This window comes from Cricetulus griseus, chromosome 3 (genome assembly GCF_003668045.3).
Source record: "Cricetulus griseus strain 17A/GY chromosome 3, alternate assembly CriGri-PICRH-1.0, whole genome shotgun sequence".
NCBI classification, from domain to species: Eukaryota; Metazoa; Chordata; class Mammalia; order Rodentia; family Cricetidae; genus Cricetulus; species Cricetulus griseus.
In genome coordinates, this window is record NC_048596.1 from 135,285,582 (window position 1) to 135,310,001 (window position 24,420).

The 24,420-nt window shown below is 36.8% G+C and overlaps 5 long non-coding RNA genes across 5 annotated transcripts in view; all 5 read left to right on the forward strand.

Annotated features, from left to right (window-relative positions):
• The window catches only part of LOC113834854, a 4,431-nt gene extending 1,413 nt beyond the window's left edge, over window positions 1-3,018 (forward strand). Inside the window, exons 2-4 of the long non-coding RNA XR_004768878.1 lie at window positions 2,062-2,138; window positions 2,707-2,718; window positions 2,984-3,018. This is a non-coding gene — a long non-coding RNA (uncharacterized LOC113834854). The remainder of the gene's footprint in view (window positions 1-2,061; window positions 2,139-2,706; window positions 2,719-2,983) is intronic.
• Window positions 3,019-3,383: 365 nt separating this feature from the next.
• LOC113834853 lies at window positions 3,384-5,427 on the forward strand. Its single transcript, XR_003483799.2, has 4 exons — window positions 3,384-3,431; window positions 4,471-4,547; window positions 5,116-5,127; window positions 5,393-5,427. It is a non-coding gene; the product is annotated as an uncharacterized LOC113834853 (long non-coding RNA).
• Window positions 5,428-5,782: 355 nt separating this feature from the next.
• Window positions 5,783-8,185, forward strand: LOC118238575. Its single transcript, XR_004769159.1, has 3 exons — window positions 5,783-5,840; window positions 6,886-7,870; window positions 8,150-8,185. It is a non-coding gene; the product is annotated as an uncharacterized LOC118238575 (long non-coding RNA).
• A 90-nt stretch (window positions 8,186-8,275) lies between these two features.
• LOC113834852 lies at window positions 8,276-10,472 on the forward strand. The gene is made up of 3 exons (XR_004769160.1): window positions 8,276-8,437; window positions 9,293-9,945; window positions 10,212-10,472. It is a non-coding gene; the product is annotated as an uncharacterized LOC113834852 (long non-coding RNA).
• A 131-nt stretch (window positions 10,473-10,603) lies between these two features.
• Window positions 10,604-24,420, forward strand: part of LOC103158847 — a 53,270-nt gene continuing 39,453 nt past the window's right edge. The window contains exons 1-9 of the long non-coding RNA XR_004769168.1: window positions 10,604-10,658; window positions 14,115-14,189; window positions 14,847-14,913; window positions 16,362-16,453; window positions 17,184-17,313; window positions 17,743-17,790; window positions 19,508-19,632; window positions 22,424-22,530; window positions 24,026-24,107. This is a non-coding gene — a long non-coding RNA (uncharacterized LOC103158847). The remainder of the gene's footprint in view (window positions 10,659-14,114; window positions 14,190-14,846; window positions 14,914-16,361; window positions 16,454-17,183; window positions 17,314-17,742; window positions 17,791-19,507; window positions 19,633-22,423; window positions 22,531-24,025; window positions 24,108-24,420) is intronic.

Genomic DNA, 24,420 nt, shown 5'->3' on the forward strand with positions numbered 1-24,420 from the left:
CATAGAAATTTCAGGCCTGGGTTTTTTATTGTAACAAAAACAGTAAATATCTGGGATGTAAACTGGACCTTCACTTAATCTCTAGCTCCCCAGGAATTTGATGTCATCATAACAATATTTAGCCTTATAATCAATGAAATTGGGGAAATTTATAGTTTGTATACCCCTATTTTAATTTTTTCCTGCAAAATGTAAACAGATTTAAGTATACATAGCCTAAAATAATTTATTTTTTCTTTTATCTTATTTTCTGCCTTCTTGTCTCTTCACTTTTCAATTTCCGGGTGGAATCTCCAGTCATTTTCCAAGGTAACTGGGTCAGATCCCCTTTCTCCACTGCCTTCAGAAATCAGGGAGCCTTCATATATTCATAAAAGAGTTAAACTCTTTTCCAATATTACTTTGTAGGAAAATCCACATTGCTGTTTCTAGAGATTTTGGGCTTATTATTTATGTTATAAAATTGTGTAAATGTCCAAAATAATATTATATAAATTATTTTCATTGCTGAGGACATCCTGCCCCTTCTCCGGGGTCCATGCCTTCTACTCTTAGAGTCTTTCTTCTTTCCTAGTTCCTTTGGTGATGAGGATTGTAGGCTGGTAATCCTTTGCTCCATGTCCACAATTCCTACATGAGTGAGTACATACCATGTTTGTCTTTTTGTGCCTGGGTAATTGGAGGAAATGGCGGAGCTGGAAGTTTGAGTCAGGGGAAGAATAGAGGAGAGAGAGCAGGATGAGAGTTCCAGTAACAGAGGGGTGCCTTTATAGGTTCAAGGAGAGATGTGGCACCAGAGAGATTTCCAGAGATCTACAAGGATGACACCAACTGACAATCTAGGCAGTGGTGGAGAGGCTACCCTAAATGCCCTTCCCCTGTAATGAGACTGATGACTGCTTTATATGACATCCTAGAGCCCTCATCCAGTGGCTGATGGAAGCAGAGGCAGACACCCACAGCTAAACACTGGACTGAACTCCTGGAATCCGTTGCAGAGAGGAGGAGTGAAGAGCAAAGAGGTGAGGGTCCAGCTGGTGAAACCCACAGAAACAGATGACCTGAACAAGGGAGAGCACATGGACCCCAGTATGATGTCTGGAAGGCCAGCACCGAACTGATCCAGAACCCTGAATGTGGATGTCAATGAAGGAGTCTTGGCACTCTATGGGGCCCCTGGAAGAGGATCAGTATTTACCCCTTATGTATGTAGGAAGGGACTTTGGGAGCCCATCCCACATGGAACATATTCTCTCAGCCTGGACACATGCGGGAGGGCCTAGGTCCTGCACAGGATGATGTGACAGACTTTCGGGAACCTGCATGGAGGGCCCTACCTGGGGACAGAGGGGGGATAAGGTGGGGAGCTGGTGGGGGATTGGCAGGAGGGGAAGGAGAGGGAGAAGGGATTGACATGTGAAGCAAGCTTGTTTCTAATCTGAACTAATCCAAAGTAATCTCTTGGGAAAAAAGAAAGTGAAACCATATACACCCTTTTATGCCCAACAATAATTTTCATTGCAATATAAAAATTATGTGAGTCTCACATATTCAAACGTCCCATTGCCAAAGCACGTTGTAGTTATTAATAATTTTATTATTACCTCCTCAACTCACTCTTTTGACATTGTCACATAAATTAGTTTATACAGTATTTTGATATCTTTTTATTAATAGTATGTTTCTTGTATTGTAAAGTGCATTCCATGGGTATTTTGATATGCAATTGTCTAAGAATGGAAAGTATTAACAAGTTTTAATATGCTAATAGGATATTCCTATTAACTACTCTGGAGAAATATCTATTTAAACATTTATTTCATCAAGATATTTCTCTTTTAACTTAAGAGTTAAGAGTTGTGATATATATATATAGATATATATATATGCATATAAATATATGTTTTAGAAAATACATTCATATCAGCTATTGAAAGATCATTCTTTTCTCTGTTGGTTGAGCTTTAATGTCCTTTTTAATTTTATATTTGTGTTATCCTTTTTGTTTGTTATGTTGCTGATATTTTAGGTGTTAATACTTCAATTTATATTCTATCACAGGATGAATATGGGAGAAGTGAAGTAATACAGGGGAGGATGTGAAGAGGTACAGCTAGCAAGTATGTGCCATCCCACAGGTATGTCTGCAGAAGGTATGCAGGGCAGGATGAGTTCATCTATCTGCTCGGTGTCCTCCAACATCACATCAGCTGATTCGAAATATAAGGATTACTTTTGAATGCTAAATTTAATTTCACTGATCTGTAAGTCTACCTATAAACAATATCAAAGTGTTCTATCCACTATTAACTTGTCATATGTTTCGAAATGAAGGAGTATGTGCCAAGGATTCCATATCTTTTGGAATTTCAGGAGTGTTTTGAATATACAGTCACCTCTTTGCACTTGCATAGAAATTTCAGCCCTGGGTTTTTTATTGTAACAAAAACAGTAAATATCTGGGATGTAAACTGGACCTTCACTTAATCTCTAGCTCCCCAGGAATTTGATGTCATCATAACAATATTTAGCCTTATAATCAATGAAATTGGGGAAATTTATAGTTTGTATACCCCTATTTTAATTTTTTCCTGCAAAATGTAAACAGATTTAAGTATACATAGCCTAAAATAATTTATTTTTTCTTTTATCTTATTTTCTGCCTTCTTGTCTCTTCACTTTTCAATTTCCGGGTGGAATCTCCAGTCATTTTCCAAGGTAACTGGGTCAGATCCCCTTTCTCCACTGCCTTCAGAAATCAGGGAGCCTTCATATATTCATAAAAGAGTTAAACTCTTTTCCAATATTACTTTGTAGGAAAATCCACATTGCTGTTTCTAGAGATTTTGGGCTTATTATTTATGTTATAAAATTGTGTAAATGTCCAAAATAATATTATATAAATTATTTTCATTGCTGAGGACATCCTGCCCCTTCTCCGGGGTCCATGCCTTCTTCTCTTAGAGTCTTTCTTCTTTCCTAGTTCCTTTGGTGATGAGGATTGTAGGCTGGTAATCCTTTGCTCCATGTCCACAATTCCTACATGAGTGAGTACATACCATGTTTGTCTTTTTGTGCCTGGGTAATTGGAGGAAATGGCGGAGCTGGAAGTTTGAGTCAGGGGAAGAATAGAGGAGAGAGAGCAGGATGAGAGTTCCAGTAACAGAGGGGTGCCTTTATAGGTTCAAGGAGAGATGTGGCACCAGAGAGATTTCCAGAGATCTACAAGGATGACACCAACTGACAATCTAGGCAGTGGTGGAGAGGCTACCCTAAATGCCCTTCCCCTGTAATGAGACTGATGACTGCTTTATATGACATCCTAGAGCCCTCATCCAGTGGCTGATGGAAGCAGAGGCAGACACCCACAGCTAAACACTGGACTGAACTCCTGGAATCCGTTGCAGAGAGGAGGAGTGAAGAGCAAAGAGGTGAGGGTCCAGCTGGTGAAACCCACAGAAACAGATGACCTGAACAAGGGAGAGCACATGGACCCCAGTATGATGTCTGGAAGGCCAGCACCGAACTGATCCAGAACCCTGAATGTGGATGTCAATGAAGGAGTCTTGGCACTCTATGGGGCCCCTGGAAGAGGATCAGTATTTACCCCTTATGTATGTAGGAAGGGACTTTGGGAGCCCATCCCACATGGAACATATTCTCTCAGCCTGGACACATGCGGGAGGGCCTAGGTCCTGCACAGGATGATGTGACAGACTTTCGGGAACCTGCATGGAGGGCCCTACCTGGGGACAGAGGGGGGATAAGGTGGGGAGCTGGTGGGGGATTGGCAGGAGGGAAAGGAGAGGGAGAAGGGATTGACATGTGAAGCAAGCTTGTTTCTAATCTGAACTAATCCAAAGTAATCTCTTGGGAAAAAAGAAAGTGAAACCATATACACCCTTTTATGCCCAACAATAATTTTCATTGCAATATAAAAATTATGTGAGTCTCACATATTCAAACGTCCCATTGCCAAAGCACGTTGTAGTTATTAATAATTTTATTATTACCTCCTCAACTCACTCTTTTGACATTGTCACATAAATTAGTTTATACAGTATTTTGATATCTTTTTATTAATAGTATGTTTCTTGTATTGTAAAGTGCATTCCATGGGTATTTTGATATGCAATTGTCTAAGAATGGAAAGTATTAACAAGTTTTAATATGCTAATAGGATATTCCTATTAACTACTCTGGAGAAATATCTATTTAAACACTTATTTCATCAAGATATTTCTCTTTTAACTTAAGAGTTAAGAGTTGTGATATATATATATAGATATATATATATGCATATAAATATATGTTTTAGAAAATACATTCATATCAGCTATTGAAAGATCATTCTTTTCTCTGTTGGTTGAGCTTTAATGTCCTTTTTCATTTTATATTTGTGTTATCCTTTTTGTTTGTTATGTTGCTGATATTTTAGGTGTTAATACTTCAATTTATATTCTATCACAGGATGAATATGGGAGAAGTGAAGTAATACAGGGGAGGATGTGAAGAGGTACAGCTAGCAAGTATGTGCCATCCCACAGGTATGTCTGCAGAAGGTATGCAGGGCAGGATGAGTTCATCTATCTGCTCGGTGTCCTCCAACATCACATCAGCTGATTCGAAATATAAGGATTACTTTTGAATGCTAAATTTAATTTCACTGATCTGTAAGTCTACCTATAAACAATATCAAAGTGTTCTATCCACTATTAACTTGTCATATGTTTCGAAATGAAGGAGTATGTGCCAAGGATTCCATATCTTTTGGAATTTCAGGAGTGTTTTGAATATACAGTCACCTCTTTGCACTTGCATAGAAATTTCAGCCCTGGGTTTTTTATTGTAACAAAAACAGTAAATATCTGGGATGTAAACTGGACCTTCACTTAATCTCTAGCTCCCCAGGAATTTGATGTCATCATAACAATATTTAGCCTTATAATCAATGAAATTGGGGAAATTTATAGTTTGTATACCCCTATTTTAATTTTTTCCTGCAAAATGTAAACAGATTTAAGTATACATAGCCTAAAATAATTTATTTTTTCTTTTATCTTATTTTCTGCCTTCTTGTCTCTTCACTTTTCAATTTCCGGGTGGAATCTCCAGTCATTTTCCAAGGTAACTGGGTCAGATCCCCTTTCTCCACTGCCTTCAGAAATCAGGGAGCCTTCATATATTCATAAAAGAGTTAAACTCTTTTCCAATATTACTTTGTAGGAAAATCCACATTGCTGTTTCTAGAGATTTTGGGCTTATTATTTATGTTATAAAATTGTGTAAATGTCCAAAATAATATTATATAAATTATTTTCATTGCTGAGGACATCCTGCCCCTTCTCCGGGGTCCATGCCTTCTTCTCTTAGAGTCTTTCTTCTTTCCTAGTTCCTTTGGTGATGAGGATTGTAGGCTGGTAATCCTTTGCTCCATGTCCACAATTCCTACATGAGTGAGTACATACCATGTTTGTCTTTTTGTGCCTGGGTAATTGGAGGAAATGGCGGAGCTGGAAGTTTGAGTCAGGGGAAGAATAGAGGAGAGAGAACAGGATGAGAGTTCCAATAACAGAGGGGCGCCTTTATAGGTTCAAGGAGAGATCTGGCACTAGAGAGATTTCCAGAGATCTACAAGGATGACACCAACTGACAATCTAGGCAGTGGTGGAGAGGCTACCCTAAATGCCCTTCCCCTGTAATGAGACTGATGACTGCATTATATGACATCCTAGAGCCCTCATCCAGTGGCTGATGGAAGCAGAGGCAGACACCCACAGCTAAACACTGGACTGAACTCCTGGAATCCGTTGCAGAGAGGAGGAGTGAAGAGCAAAGAGGTGAGGACCCAGCTGGTGAAACCCACAGAAACAGATGACCGAAAAAGGGAGAGCACATGGACCCAAGTCTGATGTCTGGAAGGCCAGCACGGAACTGATCCAGAACCCTGAATGTGGATGTCAATGAAGAGGTCTTGGCACTCTATTGGGTCCCTGGTAGAGGATCAGTATTTACCCCTTGTGTATGTAGGAAGGGATTTTGGGAGCCCATCCCACATGGAACATATTCTCTCATCCTGGACACATGGGGGAGGGCGTAGGTCCTGCACAGGATGATGTGACAGACTTTCGGGAACCTGCTTGGAGGGCCCAACCTGGGGACAGAGGGGGGATAAGGTGGGGAGCTGGTGGGGGATAGGCAGGAGGGGAAGGAGAGGGAGAAGGGATTGACATGTGAAGCAAGCTTGTTTCTAATCTGAACTAATCCAAAGTAATCTCTTGGGAAAAAAGAAAGTGTAAACCAAATACACCCTTTTATGCCCCCCAATAATTTTCATTGCAATATAAAAATTATGTGAGTCTCACATATTCAAACGTCCCATTACCAAAGCACGTTGTAGTTATTAATAATTTTATTATTTCCTCCTCAACTCACTCTTTTGACAGTGTCACATAAATTAGTTTATACAGTATTTTGATATCTTTTTATTAATAGTATGTTTCTTGTATTGTAAAGTGCATTCCATGGGTATTTTGATATGCAAATGTCTAAGAATGGAAAGTGTTAACAAGTTTTAATATGCTAATAGGATATTCCTATTAACTACTCTGGAGAAATGTCTATTTAAACATTTATTTCATCAAGATATTTCTCTTTTAACTTAAGAGTTAAGAGTTGTGATATATATACATATATATATATGTATATATATGCATATAAATATATGTTTTAGAAAATACATTCATATCAGCTATTGAAAGATCATTCTTTGCTCTGTTGGTTGAGCTTTAATGTCCTTTTTCATTTTATATTTGTGTTATCATTTTTGTTTGTTATGTTGCTGATATTTTAGGTGTTAATACTTCAATTTATATTCTATCACAGGATGAATATGGGAGAAGTGAAGTAATACAGGGGAGGATGTGAAGAGGCACAGCTAGCAAGTATGTGCCATCCCACAGGTATGTCTGCAGAAGGTATGCAGGGCAGGATGAGTTCATCTATCTGCTCGGTGTCCTCCAACATCACATCAACGGATTCGAAATATAAGGATTAATTTTGAATGCTAAATTTAATTTCACTGATCTGTAAGTCTACCTATAAACAATATCAAAGTGTTCTATCCACTATTAACTTGTCATATGTTTTGAAATGAAGGAGTATGTGCCAAGGATTCCATATCTTTTGGAATTTCAGGAGTGTTTTGAATATACAGACCCCTCTTTGCACTTGCATAGAAATTTCAGCCCTGGGTTGTTTATTGCAACAAAACAGTAAATATCTGGGATGTAAACTGGACCTTCACTTAATCTCTAGCTCCCCAGGAATTTGATGTCATCATAACAATATTTAGCCTTATAATTAATGAAATTGCGGAAATTTAAAGTTTGTATACCCCTATTTTAATTTTTTCCTGCAAAATGTAAACAGATTTAAGTATACATAGCCTAAAATAATTTATTTTTTCTTTTATCTTATTTTCTGCCTTCTTGTCTCTTCACTTTTCAATTTCGGGGTGGAATCTCCAGTCATTTTCCATGGTAACTGGGTCAGATCCCCTTTCTCCACTGCTTTCAGAAATCAGGGAGCTTTCATATATTCATAAAAGAGTTAAACTGTTTTCCAGTATTACTTTGTAGGAAAATCCACATTGCTGTTTCTAGAGATTTTGGGCTTATTATTTATGTTATAAAATTGTGTAAATGTCCAATATAATATTATACAAATTATTTTCATTGCTGAGGACATCCTGCCCCTTCTCCGGGGTCCACGCCTTCTTCTCTTAGAGTCTTTCTTCTTTCCTAGTTCCTTTGGTGATGAGGATTGTAGGCTGGTAATCCTTTGCTCCATGTCCAAAATTCCTACATGAGTGAGTACATACCATGTTTGTCTTTTTGTGCTTGGGTAACAGGAGGAAATGGCGGAGCTGGAAGTTTGAGTCAGGGGAAGAATAGAGGAGAGAGAGCAGGATGAGAGTTCCAATAACAGAGGGGGGCCTTTATAGGTTCAAGGAGAGATCTGGCACTAGAGAGATTTCCAGAGATCTACAAGGATGACACCAACTGACAATCTAGGCAGTGGTGGAGAGGCTACCCTAAATGCCCTTCCCCTGTAATGAGACTGATGACTGCTTTATATGACATCCTAGAGCCCTCATCCAGTGGCTGATGGAAGCAGAGGCAGACACCGACAGCTAAACACTGGACTGAACTCCTGGAATCCGTTGCAGAGAGGAGGAGTGAAGAGCAAAGAGGTGAGGACCCAGCTGGTGAAACCCACAGAAACAGATGACCTGAACAAGGGAGAGCACATGGACCCAAGTCTGATGTCTGGAAGGCCAGCATGGAACTGATCCAGAACCCTGAATGTGGATGTCAATGAAGAGGTCTTGGCACTCTATTGGGTCCCTGGTAGAGGATCAGTATTTACCCCTTGTGTATGTAGGAAGGGACTTTGGGAGCCCATCCCACATGGAACATATTCTCTCAGCCTGGACACATGGGGGAGGGCCTAGGTCCTGCACAGGATGATGTGACAGACTTTCGGGAACCTGCATGGAGGGCCCAAGCTGGGGACAGAGGGGGGATAAGGTGGGGAGCTGGTGGGGGATTGGCAGGAGGGGAAGGAGAGGGAGAAGGGATTGACATGTGAAGCAAGCTTGTTTCTAATCTGAACTAATCCAAAGTAATCTCTTGGGAAAAAAGAAAGTGTAAACCAAATACACCCTTTTATGCCCCCCAATAATTTTCATTGCAATATAAAAATTATGTGAGTCTCACATATTCAAACGTCCCATTACCAAAGCACGTTGTAGTTATTAATAATTTTATTATTTCCTCATCAACTCACTCTTTTGACAGTGTCACATAAATTAGTTTATACAGTATTTTGATATCTTTTTATTAATAGTATGTTTCTTGTATTGTAAAGTGCATTCCATGGGTATTTTGATATGCAAATGTCTAAGAATGGAAAGGATTAACAAGTTTTAATATGCTAATAGGATATTCCTATTAACTACTCTGGAGAAATATCTAATTAAACATTTATTTCATCAAGATATTTCTCTTTTAACTTAAGAGTTAAGAGTTGTGATATATATATGTATATATATATATATGCATATATATATGTTTTAGAAAATACATTCATATCAGCTATTGAAAGATCATTCTTTGCTCTGTTGGTTGAGCTTTAATGTTGTTTTTCATTTTATATTTGTGTTATCATTTTTGTTTGTTATGTTGCTGATATTTTAGGTGTTAATACTTCAATTTATATTCTATCACAGGATGAATATGGGAGAAGTGAAGTAATACAGGGGAGGATGTGAAGAGGCACAGCCATCAAGTATGTGCATCCCACAGGTATGTCTGCAGAAGCTATGCAGGGCAGGATGAGTTCATCTATCTGCTCGGTGTCCTCCAACAACACATCAGCTGATTCGAAATATAAGGATTAATTTTGAATGCTAAATTTAATTTCACTGATCTGTAAGTCTACCTATAAACAATATCAAAGTGTTCTATCCACTATTAACTTGTCATATGTTTTGAAATGAAGGAGTATGTTCCAAGGATTCCATAACTTTTGGAATTTCAGGAGTGTTTTGAATATACAGACACCTCTTTGCACTTGCATAGAAATTTCAGCCCTGGGTTGTTTATTGCAACAAAACAGTAAATATCTGGGATTTAAACTGGACCTTCACTTAATCTCTAGCTCCCCAGGAATTTGATGTCATCATAACAATATTTAGCCTTATAATCAATGAAATTGCGGAAATTTAAAGTTTGTATATTCCTATTTTAATTTTTCTGCAAAATGTAATCAGATTTAAGTATACATAGCCTAAAATAATTTATTTTTTCTTTTATCTTATTTTCTGCCTTCTTGTCTCTTCACTTTTCAATTTCGGGATGGAATCTCCATTCATTTTCCAAGGTAATTGGGTCAGATCCCCTTTCTCCACTGCTTTCAGAAATCAGGGAGCTTTCATATATTCATAAGAGAGTTAAACTGTTTTACCAATATTACTTTGTAGGAAAATCCACATTGCTGTTTCTAGAGATTTTGGGCTTATTATTTATGTTATAAAATTGTGTAAATGTCCAATATAATATTATACAAATTATTTTCATTGCTGAGGACATCCTGCCCCTTCTCCGGGGTCCATGCCTTCTTCTCTTAGAGTCTTTCTTCTTTCCTAGTTCCTTTGGTGATGAGGATTGTAGGCTGGTAATCCTTTGCCCCATGTCCAAAATTCCTATATGAGTGAGTACATACCATGTTTGTCTTTTTGTGCCTGGGTAATTGGAGGAAATGGCGGAGCTGGAAGTTTGAGTCAGGGGAAGAATAGAGGAGAGAGAGCAGGATGAGAGTTCCAGTAACAGAGGGTGCCTTTATAGGTTCAAGGAGAGATGTGGCACCAGAGAGATTTCCAGAGATCTACAAGGATGACACCAACTGACAATCTAGGCAGTGGTGGAGAGGCTACCCTAAATGCCCTTCCCCTGTAATGAGACTGATGACTGCTTTATATGACATCCTAGAGCCCTCATCCAGTGGCTGATGGAAGCAGAGGCAGACACCCACAGCAAAACACTGGACTGAACTCCTGGAATCCGTTGCAGAGAGGAGGAGTGAAGAGCAAAGAGGTGAGGACCCAGCTGGTGAAACCCAAAGAAACAGATGACCTGAACAAGGGAGAGCACATGGACCCCAGTATGATGTCTGGAAGGCCAGCCCGGAACTGATCCAGAACCCTGAATGTGGATGTCAATGAAGGAGTCTTGGCACTCTATGGGGCCCCTGGAAGAGGATCAGTATTTACCCCTTGTGTATGTAGGAAGGGAATTTGGGAGCCCATCCCACATGGAAAATATTCTCTCAGCCTGGACACATGCGGGAGGGCCTAGGTCCTGCACAGGATGATGTGACAGACTTTCGGCAACCTGCATGGAGGGCCGAACCTGGGGACAGAGGGGGGATAAGGTGGGGAGCTGGTGGGGGATTGGCAGGAGGGGAAGGAGAGGGAGAAGGGATTGACATGTGAAGCAAGCTTGTTTCTAATCTGAACTAATCCAAAGTAATCTCTTGGGAAAAAAGAAAGTGTAAACCAAATACACCCTTTTATGCCCCCCAATAATTTTCATTGCAATATAAAAATTATGTGAGTCTCACATATTCAAACGTCCCATTACCAAAGCACGTTGTAGTTATTAATAATTTTATTATTTCCTCATCAACTCACTCTTTTGACAGTGTCACATAAATTAGTTTATACAGTATTTTGATATCTTTTTATTAATAGTATGTTTCTTGTATTGTAAAGTGCATTCCATGGGTATTTTGATATGCAAATGTCTAAGAATGGAAAGGATTAACAAGTTTTAATATGCTAATAGGATATTCCTATTAACTACTCTGGAGAAATATCTAATTAAACATTTATTTCATCAAGATATTTCTCTTTTAACTTAAGAGTTAAGAGTTGTGATATATATATGTATATATATATATGCATATATATATGTTTTAGAAAATACATTCATATCAGCTATTGAAAGATCATTCTTTGCTCTGTTGGTTGAGCTTTAATGTTGTTTTTCATTTTATATTTGTGTTATCATTTTTGTTTGTTATGTTGCTGATATTTTAGGTGTTAATACTTCAATTTATATTCTATCACAGGATGAATATGGGAGAAGTGAAGTAATACAGGGGAGGATGTGAAGAGGCACAGCCATCAAGTATGTGCATCCCACAGGTATGTCTGCAGAAGCTATGCAGGGCAGGATGAGTTCATCTATCTGCTCGGTGTCCTCCAACAACACATCAGCTGATTCGAAATATAAGGATTAATTTTGAATGCTAAATTTAATTTCACTGATCTGTAAGTCTACCTATAAACAATATCAAAGTGTTCTATCCACTATTAACTTGTCATATGTTTTGAAATGAAGGAGTATGTTCCAAGGATTCCATAACTTTTGGAATTTCAGGAGTGTTTTGAATATACAGACACCTCTTTGCACTTGCATAGAAATTTCAGCCCTGGGTTGTTTATTGCAACAAAACAGTAAATATCTGGGATTTAAACTGGACCTTCACTTAATCTCTAGCTCCCCAGGAATTTGATGTCATCATAACAATATTTAGCCTTATAATCAATGAAATTGCGGAAATTTAAAGTTTGTATATTCCTATTTTAATTTTTCTGCAAAATGTAATCAGATTTAAGTATACATAGCCTAAAATAATTTATTTTTTCTTTTATCTTATTTTCTGCCTTCTTGTCTCTTCACTTTTCAATTTCGGGATGGAATCTCCATTCATTTTCCAAGGTAATTGGGTCAGATCCCCTTTCTCCACTGCTTTCAGAAATCAGGGAGCTTTCATATATTCATAAGAGAGTTAAACTGTTTTACCAATATTACTTTGTAGGAAAATCCACATTGCTGTTTCTAGAGATTTTGGGCTTATTATTTATGTTATAAAATTGTGTAAATGTCCAATATAATATTATACAAATTATTTTCATTGCTGAGGACATCCTGCCCCTTCTCCGGGGTCCATGCCTTCTTCTCTTAGAGTCTTTCTTCTTTCCTAGTTCCTTTGGTGATGAGGATTGTAGGCTGGTAATCCTTTGCCCCATGTCCAAAATTCCTATATGAGTGAGTACATACCATGTTTGTCTTTTTGTGCCTGGGTAATTGGAGGAAATGGCGGAGCTGGAAGTTTGAGTCAGGGGAAGAATAGAGGAGAGAGAGCAGGATGAGAGTTCCAGTAACAGAGGGTGCCTTTATAGGTTCAAGGAGAGATGTGGCACCAGAGAGATTTCCAGAGATCTACAAGGATGACACCAACTGACAATCTAGGCAGTGGTGGAGAGGCTACCCTAAATGCCCTTCCCCTGTAATGAGACTGATGACTGCTTTATATGACATCCTAGAGCCCTCATCCAGTGGCTGATGGAAGCAGAGGCAGACACCCACAGCAAAACACTGGACTGAACTCCTGGAATCCGTTGCAGAGAGGAGGAGTGAAGAGCAAAGAGGTGAGGACCCAGCTGGTGAAACCCAAAGAAACAGATGACCTGAACAAGGGAGAGCACATGGACCCCAGTATGATGTCTGGAAGGCCAGCCCGGAACTGATCCAGAACCCTGAATGTGGATGTCAATGAAGGAGTCTTGGCACTCTATGGGGCCCCTGGAAGAGGATCAGTATTTACCCCTTGTGTATGTAGGAAGGGAATTTGGGAGCCCATCCCACATGGAAAATATTCTCTCAGCCTGGACACATGCGGGAGGGCCTAGGTCCTGCACAGGATGATGTGACAGACTTTCGGCAACCTGCATGGAGGGCCGAACCTGGGGACAGAGGGGGGATAAGGTGGGGAGCTGGTGGGGGATTGGCAGGAGGGGAAGGAGAGGGAGAAGGGATTGACATGTGAAGCAAGATTGTTTCTAATCTGAACTAATACAAAGTAATCTCTTGGGAAAAAAGAAAGTGTAAACCAAATACACCCTTTTATGCCCCCCAATAATTTTCATTGCAATATAAAAATTATGTGAGTCTCACTTATTCAAACGTCCCATTACCAAAGCACGTTGTAGTTATTAATAATTTTATTATTTCCTCCTCAACTCACTCTTTTGACAGTGTCACATAAATTAGTTTATACAGTATTTTGATATCTTTTTATTAATAGTATGTTTCTTGTATTGTAAAGTGCATTCCATGGGTATTTTGATATGCAATTGTCTAAGAATGGAAAGTATTAACAAGTTTTAATATGCTAATAGGATATTCCTATTAACTACTCTGGAGAAATGTCTATTTAAACATTTATTTCATCAAGATATTTCTCTTTTAACTTAAGAGTTAAGAGTTGTGATATATATATATATATATATATATATATATATATATATATGCATATAAATATATGTTTTAGAAAATACATTCATATCAGCTATTGAAAGATCATTCTTTGCTCTGTTGGTTGAGCTTTAATGTTGTTTTTCATTTTATATTTGTGTTATCATTTTTGTTTGTTATGTTGCTGATATTTTAGGTGTTAATACTTCAATTTATATTCTATCACAGGATGAATATGGGAGAAGTGAAGTAATACAGGGGAGGATGTGAAGAGGCACAGCCATCAATATGTGCATCCCACAGGTATGTCTGCAGAAGGTATGCAGGGCAGGATGAGTTCATCTATCTGCTCGGTGTCCTCCAACAACACATCAGCTGATTCGAAATATAAGGATTAATTTTGAATGCTAAATTTAATTTCACTGATCTGTAAGTCTACCTATAAACAATATCAAAGTGTTCTATCCACTATTAACTTGTCATATGTTTTGAAATGAAGGAGTATGTGCCAAGGATTCCATATCTCTCCGAATTTCAGGAATGTTTTGAATATACAGACCCCTCTTTGCACTTGCATAGAAATTTCAGCCCTGGGTTGTTTATTGTAACAAAAACAGTAAATATCTGGGATGTAAACTGGACCTTCACTTAATCTCTAGCTCCCCAGGAATTTGATGTCATCATAACAATATTTAGCCTTATAATCAATGAAATTGGGGAAATTTAAAGTTTGTTTACTCCTAATTTTATTTTTCTGCAAAATATAATTAGATTTAAGTATACATAGCCCAAAATTATTAATTTTCTTTCTTTCCTTTATCTTATTTTCTGCCTTCTTGTCTCTCCTCTTTCCCATGCTTTCTTTTCTTTATAAACATATTTGTTGCTAAATATTTTATTTTTAAGTTGTTTAAATACAATGCCTCATTGTGCTGATGCTGCTGGTATCAAACTCTGCAGAAATGGTGATCCCAATCTACAGCAGTTCCACTGTGTACAGAGACTGTCATATCTGGTTGATTTTGTGGTAAGTGTAACTGATGAATTTCCCTTTTCTGCTGTTAATTTTTGCCTACGAAATACAATTCAAATATCATGTTATCATATATACTGATACTTCAATTAACTTGTTTTTTCTAATTATGTTTGTGGATGTTTTCTCTCTCTTTTTGATTAGTTTTTAATTATGTGTATGCTATATATTCATTTAGGAATGTGTGTACATCAGTGGTCCTAAGACGTGATCTGATCACCTGGTGTGATCTTTCTGATTTAGGCTACAGTGGGATGCAACTAGAGGCATATCACTAAGCCTGGCACATTTTCCTTTAGTATATTAGCTTTGATTTATATTTGGAACACGTTTTGTATAATCCTGTATTTGAACATTTACTTGATCATAGGCACTGCACCATTGTCCAACTCTTTATATTTTATAAAGAAGGGTTTTGTGATCCTTAGGTTGTTTTTGTATCCACAATGTCCTGTCATTTTCATAGAGGTGTATTATGATTTGTTTTGGGCTTGATCAATGTGCCATGGTAAATACAGGATTCCCTATATTATTTTGTCACCTAAGACACATGAGAGTAGCCCTGACACAAATGTTCATTAGAAACATACATGGATTACACATCTGCTTATTTTTTAATCTGGAAAATGGAGCTTTTGAAGATATAATGATGAGTGTGATATTTTTCTGATGTCACTTTGGTTTGGCAAATTCCTTTCTCTAACTAACTTGTCAGTATTTTATTATGAATCAGCCTTGGATTTGTGATGTATATCTTCTGCCTTTCAGATTACTGCTTAATTTTCATCAATTTCTTTTTTTTAAGTATTTATCTGAGTTCTGCCTTCATGTATGTCTGCAGTCCAGAAGAGGGCAGCAGATATCATTATAGAGGGTTGTGAGCCACCCTGGAGTTTCTGGGATTGAACTCAGGACCTCTTAACCGCTAGCCATCGCTCCAGTCCATTTTTTTCTATGTGTGTAGTATAACATAGTAACTGTCTTTTAAATCTCAAATGAATATTGGTGACTTGTATATTCCTTGTTCCTCTGTTTAGTCTTGTTCTTCTTTAGTCACCTTTGTTTCAATGTTTTTTTTTAAACAAATTATCTTTTGTATTATTTAAAACTTTTAATTTTACGTGTATGCATACCTTGCTTACATGCTTTTCTTTGAATATCAGTCTGGTGTCTTCAGAGGCCAGAAGATGGTGTGAAATATCCTGGACCTGGATGTGTAGACATTTGTGAACAAGCACGTCAGTGCTGGGAATCAAACTTGGGTTCTCTGGAAGAGCTGACAGTGCTCTTAACTGTTGGACTGTCCTTCGAGTCTCTTTTCTGTATTCTTAAGTCATATTTGTCTCTAGTGTTCTGTCACGTATATGGTGTTTTATTATTAGGTTACACTGGTATCATTTAAAGCCTCACTCAAAGCCTTTAATCTGTGTTTTGTTTTTCAGAAGTTTATGAAGAGAAATGAATTGTGCTTTCTAAAATATCCTTTCTACATCAAAAAATGAACACGCTGTATGCTCATTATGATGATTCAATGGTAACTGTTAACTTGAAAGAATCTGAAATCACTTTGGAGGCAAGCTCTTGGGAAAATATCTGTGACAGCTTCTCTTGGTTATCTTAGTTGTTATTCAAAGACCCATCTTAATTGCCAGTATGAACAACCTCTTGGCAGGAAACCCTAGATTGCATTAAATGAAGCAGGCTAAACACAGTATGAATGCATTTGTTGCTTCTTATATTGAGAACATGTTTTCATAGATACATTCTGATCACTGTTTTACTCCCCCTAAATTTTTCTGGGTGGGGGTGTTTGGGAGACAAAGTTTTTCTGTGGCTTGTGAGGCTGTCCTGGAACTAGCTCTTGTTGACCAGGCTGGTCATGTACTCACAGAGATCCGCCTGACTTTGCCTCCTGAGTGCTGGGATTAAAGGTGTGCACCACCACCACCCAGCAGAGAGTAGAGTGCTTCCCTGACTGGGAATCAAACCCGGGCTTAGATGGTGAGAGCTTTGTATCATAACCTCTAGACCACCAGAGATTATCTTTCCCCAAACTTCTACCAAACCCTTTCCACTTTTAAACAACCCAATTCCATACCGTTTTTTTTTCTTTCTCCAGAAAACAAATGAAAAAGTTATCTCCTCCTTGGCCATGGATACAATGAAATCGGTTGCCTCATGCTACTTCCTGTCACTTCCATAATCATGGTATATTACTTGAAATTATAAGTCAAAATACACTGTTTCTCCGGATTTCTTTCTAGCTAACCCTTGCAATTCAACATGGATCTTAACTCCAAACCACCATAGAAGCCAGAAGGGGACCTGACCATCTGAGCCTTCAGGAATACATCCTCCATGGATCTCAATCTATATTCCCAAAGAGAGAAACAAGTAAGTGGCATATAGGTTAAATATTCAAAATCAGGTATTGATATTAAGTGTATTAATTCTCTATGAATATTGTAGAGGAGCTTATGATGAGTTTTTATGAGAGTGTGGGGAGCATCAGCAGAGTTGGGGGGTAGAGGGAAGGGTACACATGATGTAAATACAATGCCCATGCATAGAATTCTAAAAACAAAACAAAATTGTAAAAAACAAAATACGTGAATACCTCAGAATACTGTTTACACAGAGTTCAGTGTATATTGCCTTGTAACTTTACATTTACATCTTTATTGCTCAATTCTCTTTTGAAACATATTTCACAAATTTAGTTCACTCAGTTCTATGACCCTTAGTTGTTTAGTCTATCAGAAGACAATTTATATTTGTGCTCCCGCAAGATTAAAACACTTGTTTTATTTTCTTTTTATACAGTTGTAAAACTACATTGGAGACATGTCTGTTCAAGGAATCATTATGTAGGTAAGATACTCCTCCTCCTTAGAGTGATTTTGTAACTTTTTCACCTGTTGGATTTTATTTCTGAATTTCTATTTATTCCTGCAACTGCTTCTCCTTGGAAATATATCACTTTCCACAGTATTTGACTCTGGCTTTATCTGAAAGGAAGGTAATTCATCTCAAATTCAAAATCTAACAGAGAGGTGGACCTGCTGTTTCCTACACACCACTCATTGACCTACTGTGTGAAGAATTGATATTTATGTACAGCTCTCACCCTGTCACCCTGAGACTCTGAAAGATTAGAGCAAACATATTGTTGATACCCCTCTCTGTTAGGTAGTTGCTTTTCATTGATATTGTTCTATTTCATATAGTATATTCCTATTTCTGTTTCCACTTACTGAAATCCTGCTAGGTTCTGCATGCAGAGCCGCCTGCCCAAATCTATATTCTTCCTTTCTTTGTCTTAGCATATGAAGACATATGATAAAACTCACCCTCCTCCTACTACTAACACCTCTACTCCTACTAACAACAGTAACAATAATAATTAATAATAATAAACAAATCAGTATAGGATAAAATAAATAAATAAACGATCAGAAGGAAAATAGCTAAGCACTTAAATTAGATGTCACACAACCAAATTCAAATTCACAGGAATCTCATAAAAACACAACAAGAAACCCTAATGTATAGACAAGGGAATGGTAAGGTTAAACAAGAAGCTGGAACAAAGCACTATGAGACAGAGAGCTTTTAAAATGAAATTGAATGCTTTTTGTGGGGGCCATCTATTTCTAGGCCATGCCCTTATGGTTGGGATTTGTGTATTCAGTGGGACTTGTAGGGAGAAATCCATTTTTTCCTTTGGATTCAGTGATCAGTTAGAAATAGCTTCCAATTTAGGGATAAGGGCTTGTGCTGATATTCTCCTGCCTGGTATCACTCAGAGAGCAGAGAATTGTAACGGTGGCATCCTCCTTTCTTTCCATCCTACTACCATCAACAGTCTTCCGTATTCAACTTTCCATACCAGATTCTATTATCATGTGAAAATTGTTACTGCTGTGTTGCAAATGAATTTTTCCTATGCCCCTATGCACCCTGGATTATTTGAGATAGCAATAAGGAAGAGACTGGTTCACACTCCCATGAAAAAAGAACATTTTTACCAAAATATCCTTCCTCTTTTATATTTTACATTTTTGAGATTATTATTTTATTATATTTTCCTTGTCCTTTCCAGGACTCCCTCGGGAATAGCAATTCGCACTCTTCTTCAAAGATTCATGACCTACTATTTCATTAATTTGTAATATATATATATATATATATATATATATATATATATATATATATATGGTTTTTGGTCCATTCAGGGCTGAGTGTTTACACTTGTAATCTTCATTTAGTACATAGCATATGCTCATTAGTACCTGTCTTCACCAGGGACTTCAGTGAGATAAGTCATATAAGTTAATGCAGTTAGATTACTTTGAGTTGCTCTATTAAATCACAAATCATTTTCAATCATACTTACTACAAATCATCATCCTGTGACTGTTGGATCTGTTATATCAGTTGTTCTCAACTTCCCATATTTGGCAAATTTTTAATACAGTTTCTTGTGTTGTAGTGATAACCCAATAATAAAATTATTTGTTTTTAACTTTCATAACTGCAATTTGATACTGCAATGATTTGTAATGACAATATCTGTGTTTTCTGATAGTCTTTGCTGACCCTTGTGAAGAGTGGTGTGTCCCTCAAAGGATTGAGACCTAAAGTTGAGAACCATCATCCTATGTAAACTTTTATTTCCTGAAGGTTTCCTTTCTTACGGAATATTTTAAGTGGGTAAGAATTCAAGGTCTGGTTTACTGAAGTGGCATTTGCCTGTACTTTTCCTTTCAGGATTTGAGAAAGTATTGAAGCTTTAAGGATTCTAGGAATTTCCTTCTATGTAAATCCATTACATTATAGTTCTATAGATGACCTGCTTTGTTGAGTCTTTTCTTCTTCTTGGATTAATCTTTCTTAATAAATATGTGTTCTTACATTCATATACATTTTGGTTATTTTATTCCTAATTCCTTTTATTCTCCTGTTCTTCTGAACCTGTACTTTCTAAGTCCCTTTCCCATATTCTTATCTTTATTATATAAAATATGAGAATTTTATGCAAGAAATGAGCATTTATGTAAATTCCACATAACTATCTCTCAAACTCTTACTTTGCACTCACCAGTCCACTGTCACATTCATTACCTTCTCATTAATTATTTTTACATATGTACACATCCATATATATATATATATATATATATATATATATATATATATATATATGAACATAACCTGTTGAATCCATTTGATGGTCCTAGCTCTACAATATTCTGTGGATATGATGACAAACATGGTAATGTAGTTAGACATTATATTGTTTGATGAAATTCCTGGTAAGGGCCTCTATGTTCCATGGATTCACTAGCCCTGTGATGTTGGCTGGTTTGAAATGTTTACCACTTTTAAAAAAGGATGTGGGTTCAGTTATAGAGATATCAATTATTGATAAGATATATGAGCCAGTAGTGCACCTTTAGAGAAATCTAGCCATGCTGGTCATTGTCATTCAAAGTTATAACAAAATTGGACAATTGATTACCTCTCTTTCTTTTTTTCCATTCATTTATTTAGCTCATAAATAAAGTCATGCACAATTTTGATACATAATACAGTATGTTCACAATAGCATGGCGAAATTAAACCAATTAGCATGTTATATCACACATATTCATCATTTTTGTTTTGACAACACTTAAAGTATACTATCTCACAACTTTTAAAATATAGCATATTGTTATGAAACATATTTATCAGGCTCTCAGTAGACCTCAAGTCATCACAGAGTCCATGCCTCTTGTCCAACTGCAGTTTTACATCCTTAAACCAATCGTTTCCCCATTGTTAAAAGTCCCACATTGAAGCCTAATAGCCACAACTCTGCTCTCTGTTCCCATAAGTTCATCATTTCTAGGTTACACATAAAATTGAAATTGTGTGATATTTGTCTTCCAGTGTGTCACTTATTTTTTTGGCAAGCATATAACTTTACTACTTACTAAAGATGAAATCAAATTTGCATGTACAGGTGAGCACTCACTGAAATGAATACTTCTCTTTCTTAACAGCTTTCCTAATGCCCTCCTTGTCACTGAAAGCTAATCTACAGGTGTCTGGATTTTATGTAGTTCCTGTTCAAATGTCTATAGATCCTTAACAAAAACTCAGTGTTTCAGCATTAAGGCCAAATCCATTTCTTGGAAGCAAACATGAGCAGTAGAATGCTCTTAGTACTATGCTCTTAGTAGTCTTCTGGACTCCATTATTAACACTTTGAAAGAGTTTCTCCTGACTGTCTCTGATGTTCTTAGGTAGTCATGGCCACTTGTGGGCTGATTATCTTCCAAACTGTGTATAATTCCCTGTAAAGTATGCTCATAATTCATATGTATTAGATTATTTCTAGTGAACATAAAAAATGATTTCTTGTCATTTTTGATCATCCTCAGCATTTCACTTCATTTATTTTGTAAATGTACTTCTTGAATCCTCATAGAATTTCTTTGAAGAAATGACTATTCAGAGGGTTAGTTATATGGTTCTCATATTCATCTTTTTTAATTTAACTATCTTTTTTACATAATTATATCAGGACCTGTTGTGGATTTTGATTGCATTCTTATGTCTGTTATTGTGTGGTGATTTCTGTTTTATATCTTACCTCTTTGTTATTATCTGTGATCAATAAGATATATTATACAAGGAAATTTATGCAATAGAGAAGTTTTTGAAGACACAGGTGGTGATAACCTGTAGGAAATGGGGCTTGTATGCAGACTACCATGTCTTCTTAGGTTCCTCCCACACCTTACCTGATTGACAAGTATTGTTCCTGCAAAGTCCTGTGTTTGTGTCATCATACCTGTTTGAGTTTATAACACATTTTACAAAATGCATATTTTGTGTTAAATGCAATATTTCCTCTTCTTTTAGTCATTTCTGCCTCCAACTTAGATTTATTTTTAGTACTACATAAACTAATTCATAATGTTTTGTCTTTGCTAATTTTTCATATTAGGTATGTATTAGTATATGGGAAATTTAAATGGACTTTGTGGAGGAGTAACAACACGATAGGGCATTACCATGTAAGCCACAGCCTCGGGGCAATGCATAGATTGACAGAAATGGGCTAATAATTGGGATAATAATTAAGACAGAACTAGCCAATAAGTTGACCTCGGGATTGGTCCACAGTTTCACAATTAATATAGCATCTGTGTGTTTATTTGGGGCTGAGAATGGCACTGGGATTTTGTGGGGCAAGAAAACTTTCATCTCCATGTTATGATGTTTAAATCAGCTTTTCAATAGAGAAAATATCAATATTATTTATCTATGGATGGGATACTTTTAATCTCTGAATATCTTTGAAAATTATTGTCTTCTTAAAATCAGAGTTGCAACATTTAAAAATATAAATGCATGTTATTAATAATCTTAAATATATTTTCACCATGAAGAATACTCACATTCGTGTATTTCTGTGTTGTGCCTTAATTTTTGTCCTTTATTTCTGACACAGATTCTGACCATTTTGCTGAATGTGATGGCAACTCAAGTACTAAAGCCATGCTTCCTCACTGCATCCCGAGAAGCTGACACTGAAGGAGACCATTCCCTGAGCTTATGGTATTGTAAAACCACTTGTTTCCCCATTTCATTTTGTATTGCAATTGCTCGTGTGTAAATAATTTGATTGGATCTTATATTTTGTTATATGTTATATTCTGGAATTTGCACATTATTAGATCTAAGTAACTTTTTGATTACTGACTGCTTTACTTTACACAAAGTTATGCCCTGTCAGAAAAACTAAAAATCTTGTTTGCATTTGGCATCATACATCTAAGAAATAGAAATACGTAGTATTTATTTTCCACAATAACTGTCTAGAGGAAACCTTCCTGGACATGGGAATGGAGATGAGAAGGGTGAATATTCTTGATTATCATTGTCCCTTAGCAATCTGTACATGTGGTACTTTCATGTATAATGTATCATATCTTCTACATGCTGGAGTGTTTTCTTTTGATTATTAATTAATATTATTTCCCATTTATTGTCATTAGCCATGTGGATTTATAATTTTCTTACCTTTTACCGTTTTAACTGTTTTATTATCAAATAGTCCTCTAGAAAGAATTTGAAAGTTATGTATTAGCACATACTTTTAAAATTATTGCTAGTGTTTCCATGGGAAAATTTTCTGCGTTGTCAGGAAATGAAACAGAGCAACAAATCAATGAACTTGGAATGAGATATAGAATAGATGACCTTTCATTACTTCCCCAGAATTGAATGGGGAGAGTAATGAAATAATTTTTTGTGGGATGAGGAATAATACAAGAATGGATTTGAGCCTCAAAGAACTGATTTTGTAGAAAAACTGTTACACATCTTGCATTCAGTACAATGTGCTCTTCTGGTACTGAATGAAATGGGCAAAATGATGACAACTGAGGAAAAATGGTAAAATTATTGGAAATCATGGAGTTTACTCTGTAAATTCCTAGGGCTGTCAGCAATGTTTCTTTACATTTACATAGCCATGTCTGAATGAAGTTTAAAATTAGGATGATAGACAACTGTGCAACTGGCTTTCCCTCTACCACCTTGATTTGTAAGAAACCAAATTAATACCACAATATTTTTTGAATTAGATTTTAATTAGTGGAAGCTGCCTTCATTGTACATAAATTACCTCATATCAGAGATGCTAATTTGATGCTAATGCTAAAAGCGAATGCTAGTGTTGCCTCGATGATTATCCACTATATCACATACTGCTGAATGATATTTTCCTTCTCAGGAACATAACACACCACCTTAGAACTCTTTTTTCCTTTATCTTACCATGTTACAATTCAGTTTATTCATGGATATTTGTTTAAAAATTTTGAAGTTTTAACATAATTTCATAATTTCTCCCTTTCATTTCTTGTCTCCTAATCCTGCCCTATAATCATTGTTCACTTTGAAATTCATGACTTCCTCTTCATTACTTGTACACAAATACATATGTACAAACCACTCCCAAATATATAAATAAATAAATAATCAAATATAGGTGTTATGTGAATGAAAAGTCTATTTTCATGTGGTATTGACTGAAACTGTATTCCAGGAGATCAGCTCAGTGTTTAGCTGTGGGTGTCTGCTTTTGTTTCCATAAGCTACTGGAAGAAGGCTCTAGAAGGGCATATAAGGTACTCATCAATCTCAATATTGGAGAAGGGCATTTCATAAAGCCACTCCACTATTTCTTAGATTGTTAGTTTGGATCATCCTTGTAGATCTCCGGACATATTTCTCTTCAAACCTATAATTTCTCCCTCAATTATGTTGTTTCTTTTTTAGCTCTCCTCTATTCTTTCCCTGACCAAATCTTCCAAGTCCCTCATGACCTCCTATTCCCTCCTCTTCTCTGCTTCTCTTTCTCCTAACTCCCTCTCCCCTCCTGCCATCCTCCCAATTAACTAGGGAGAACTTCTCTATTTACCCTTCTCCAGGGGTCCATGA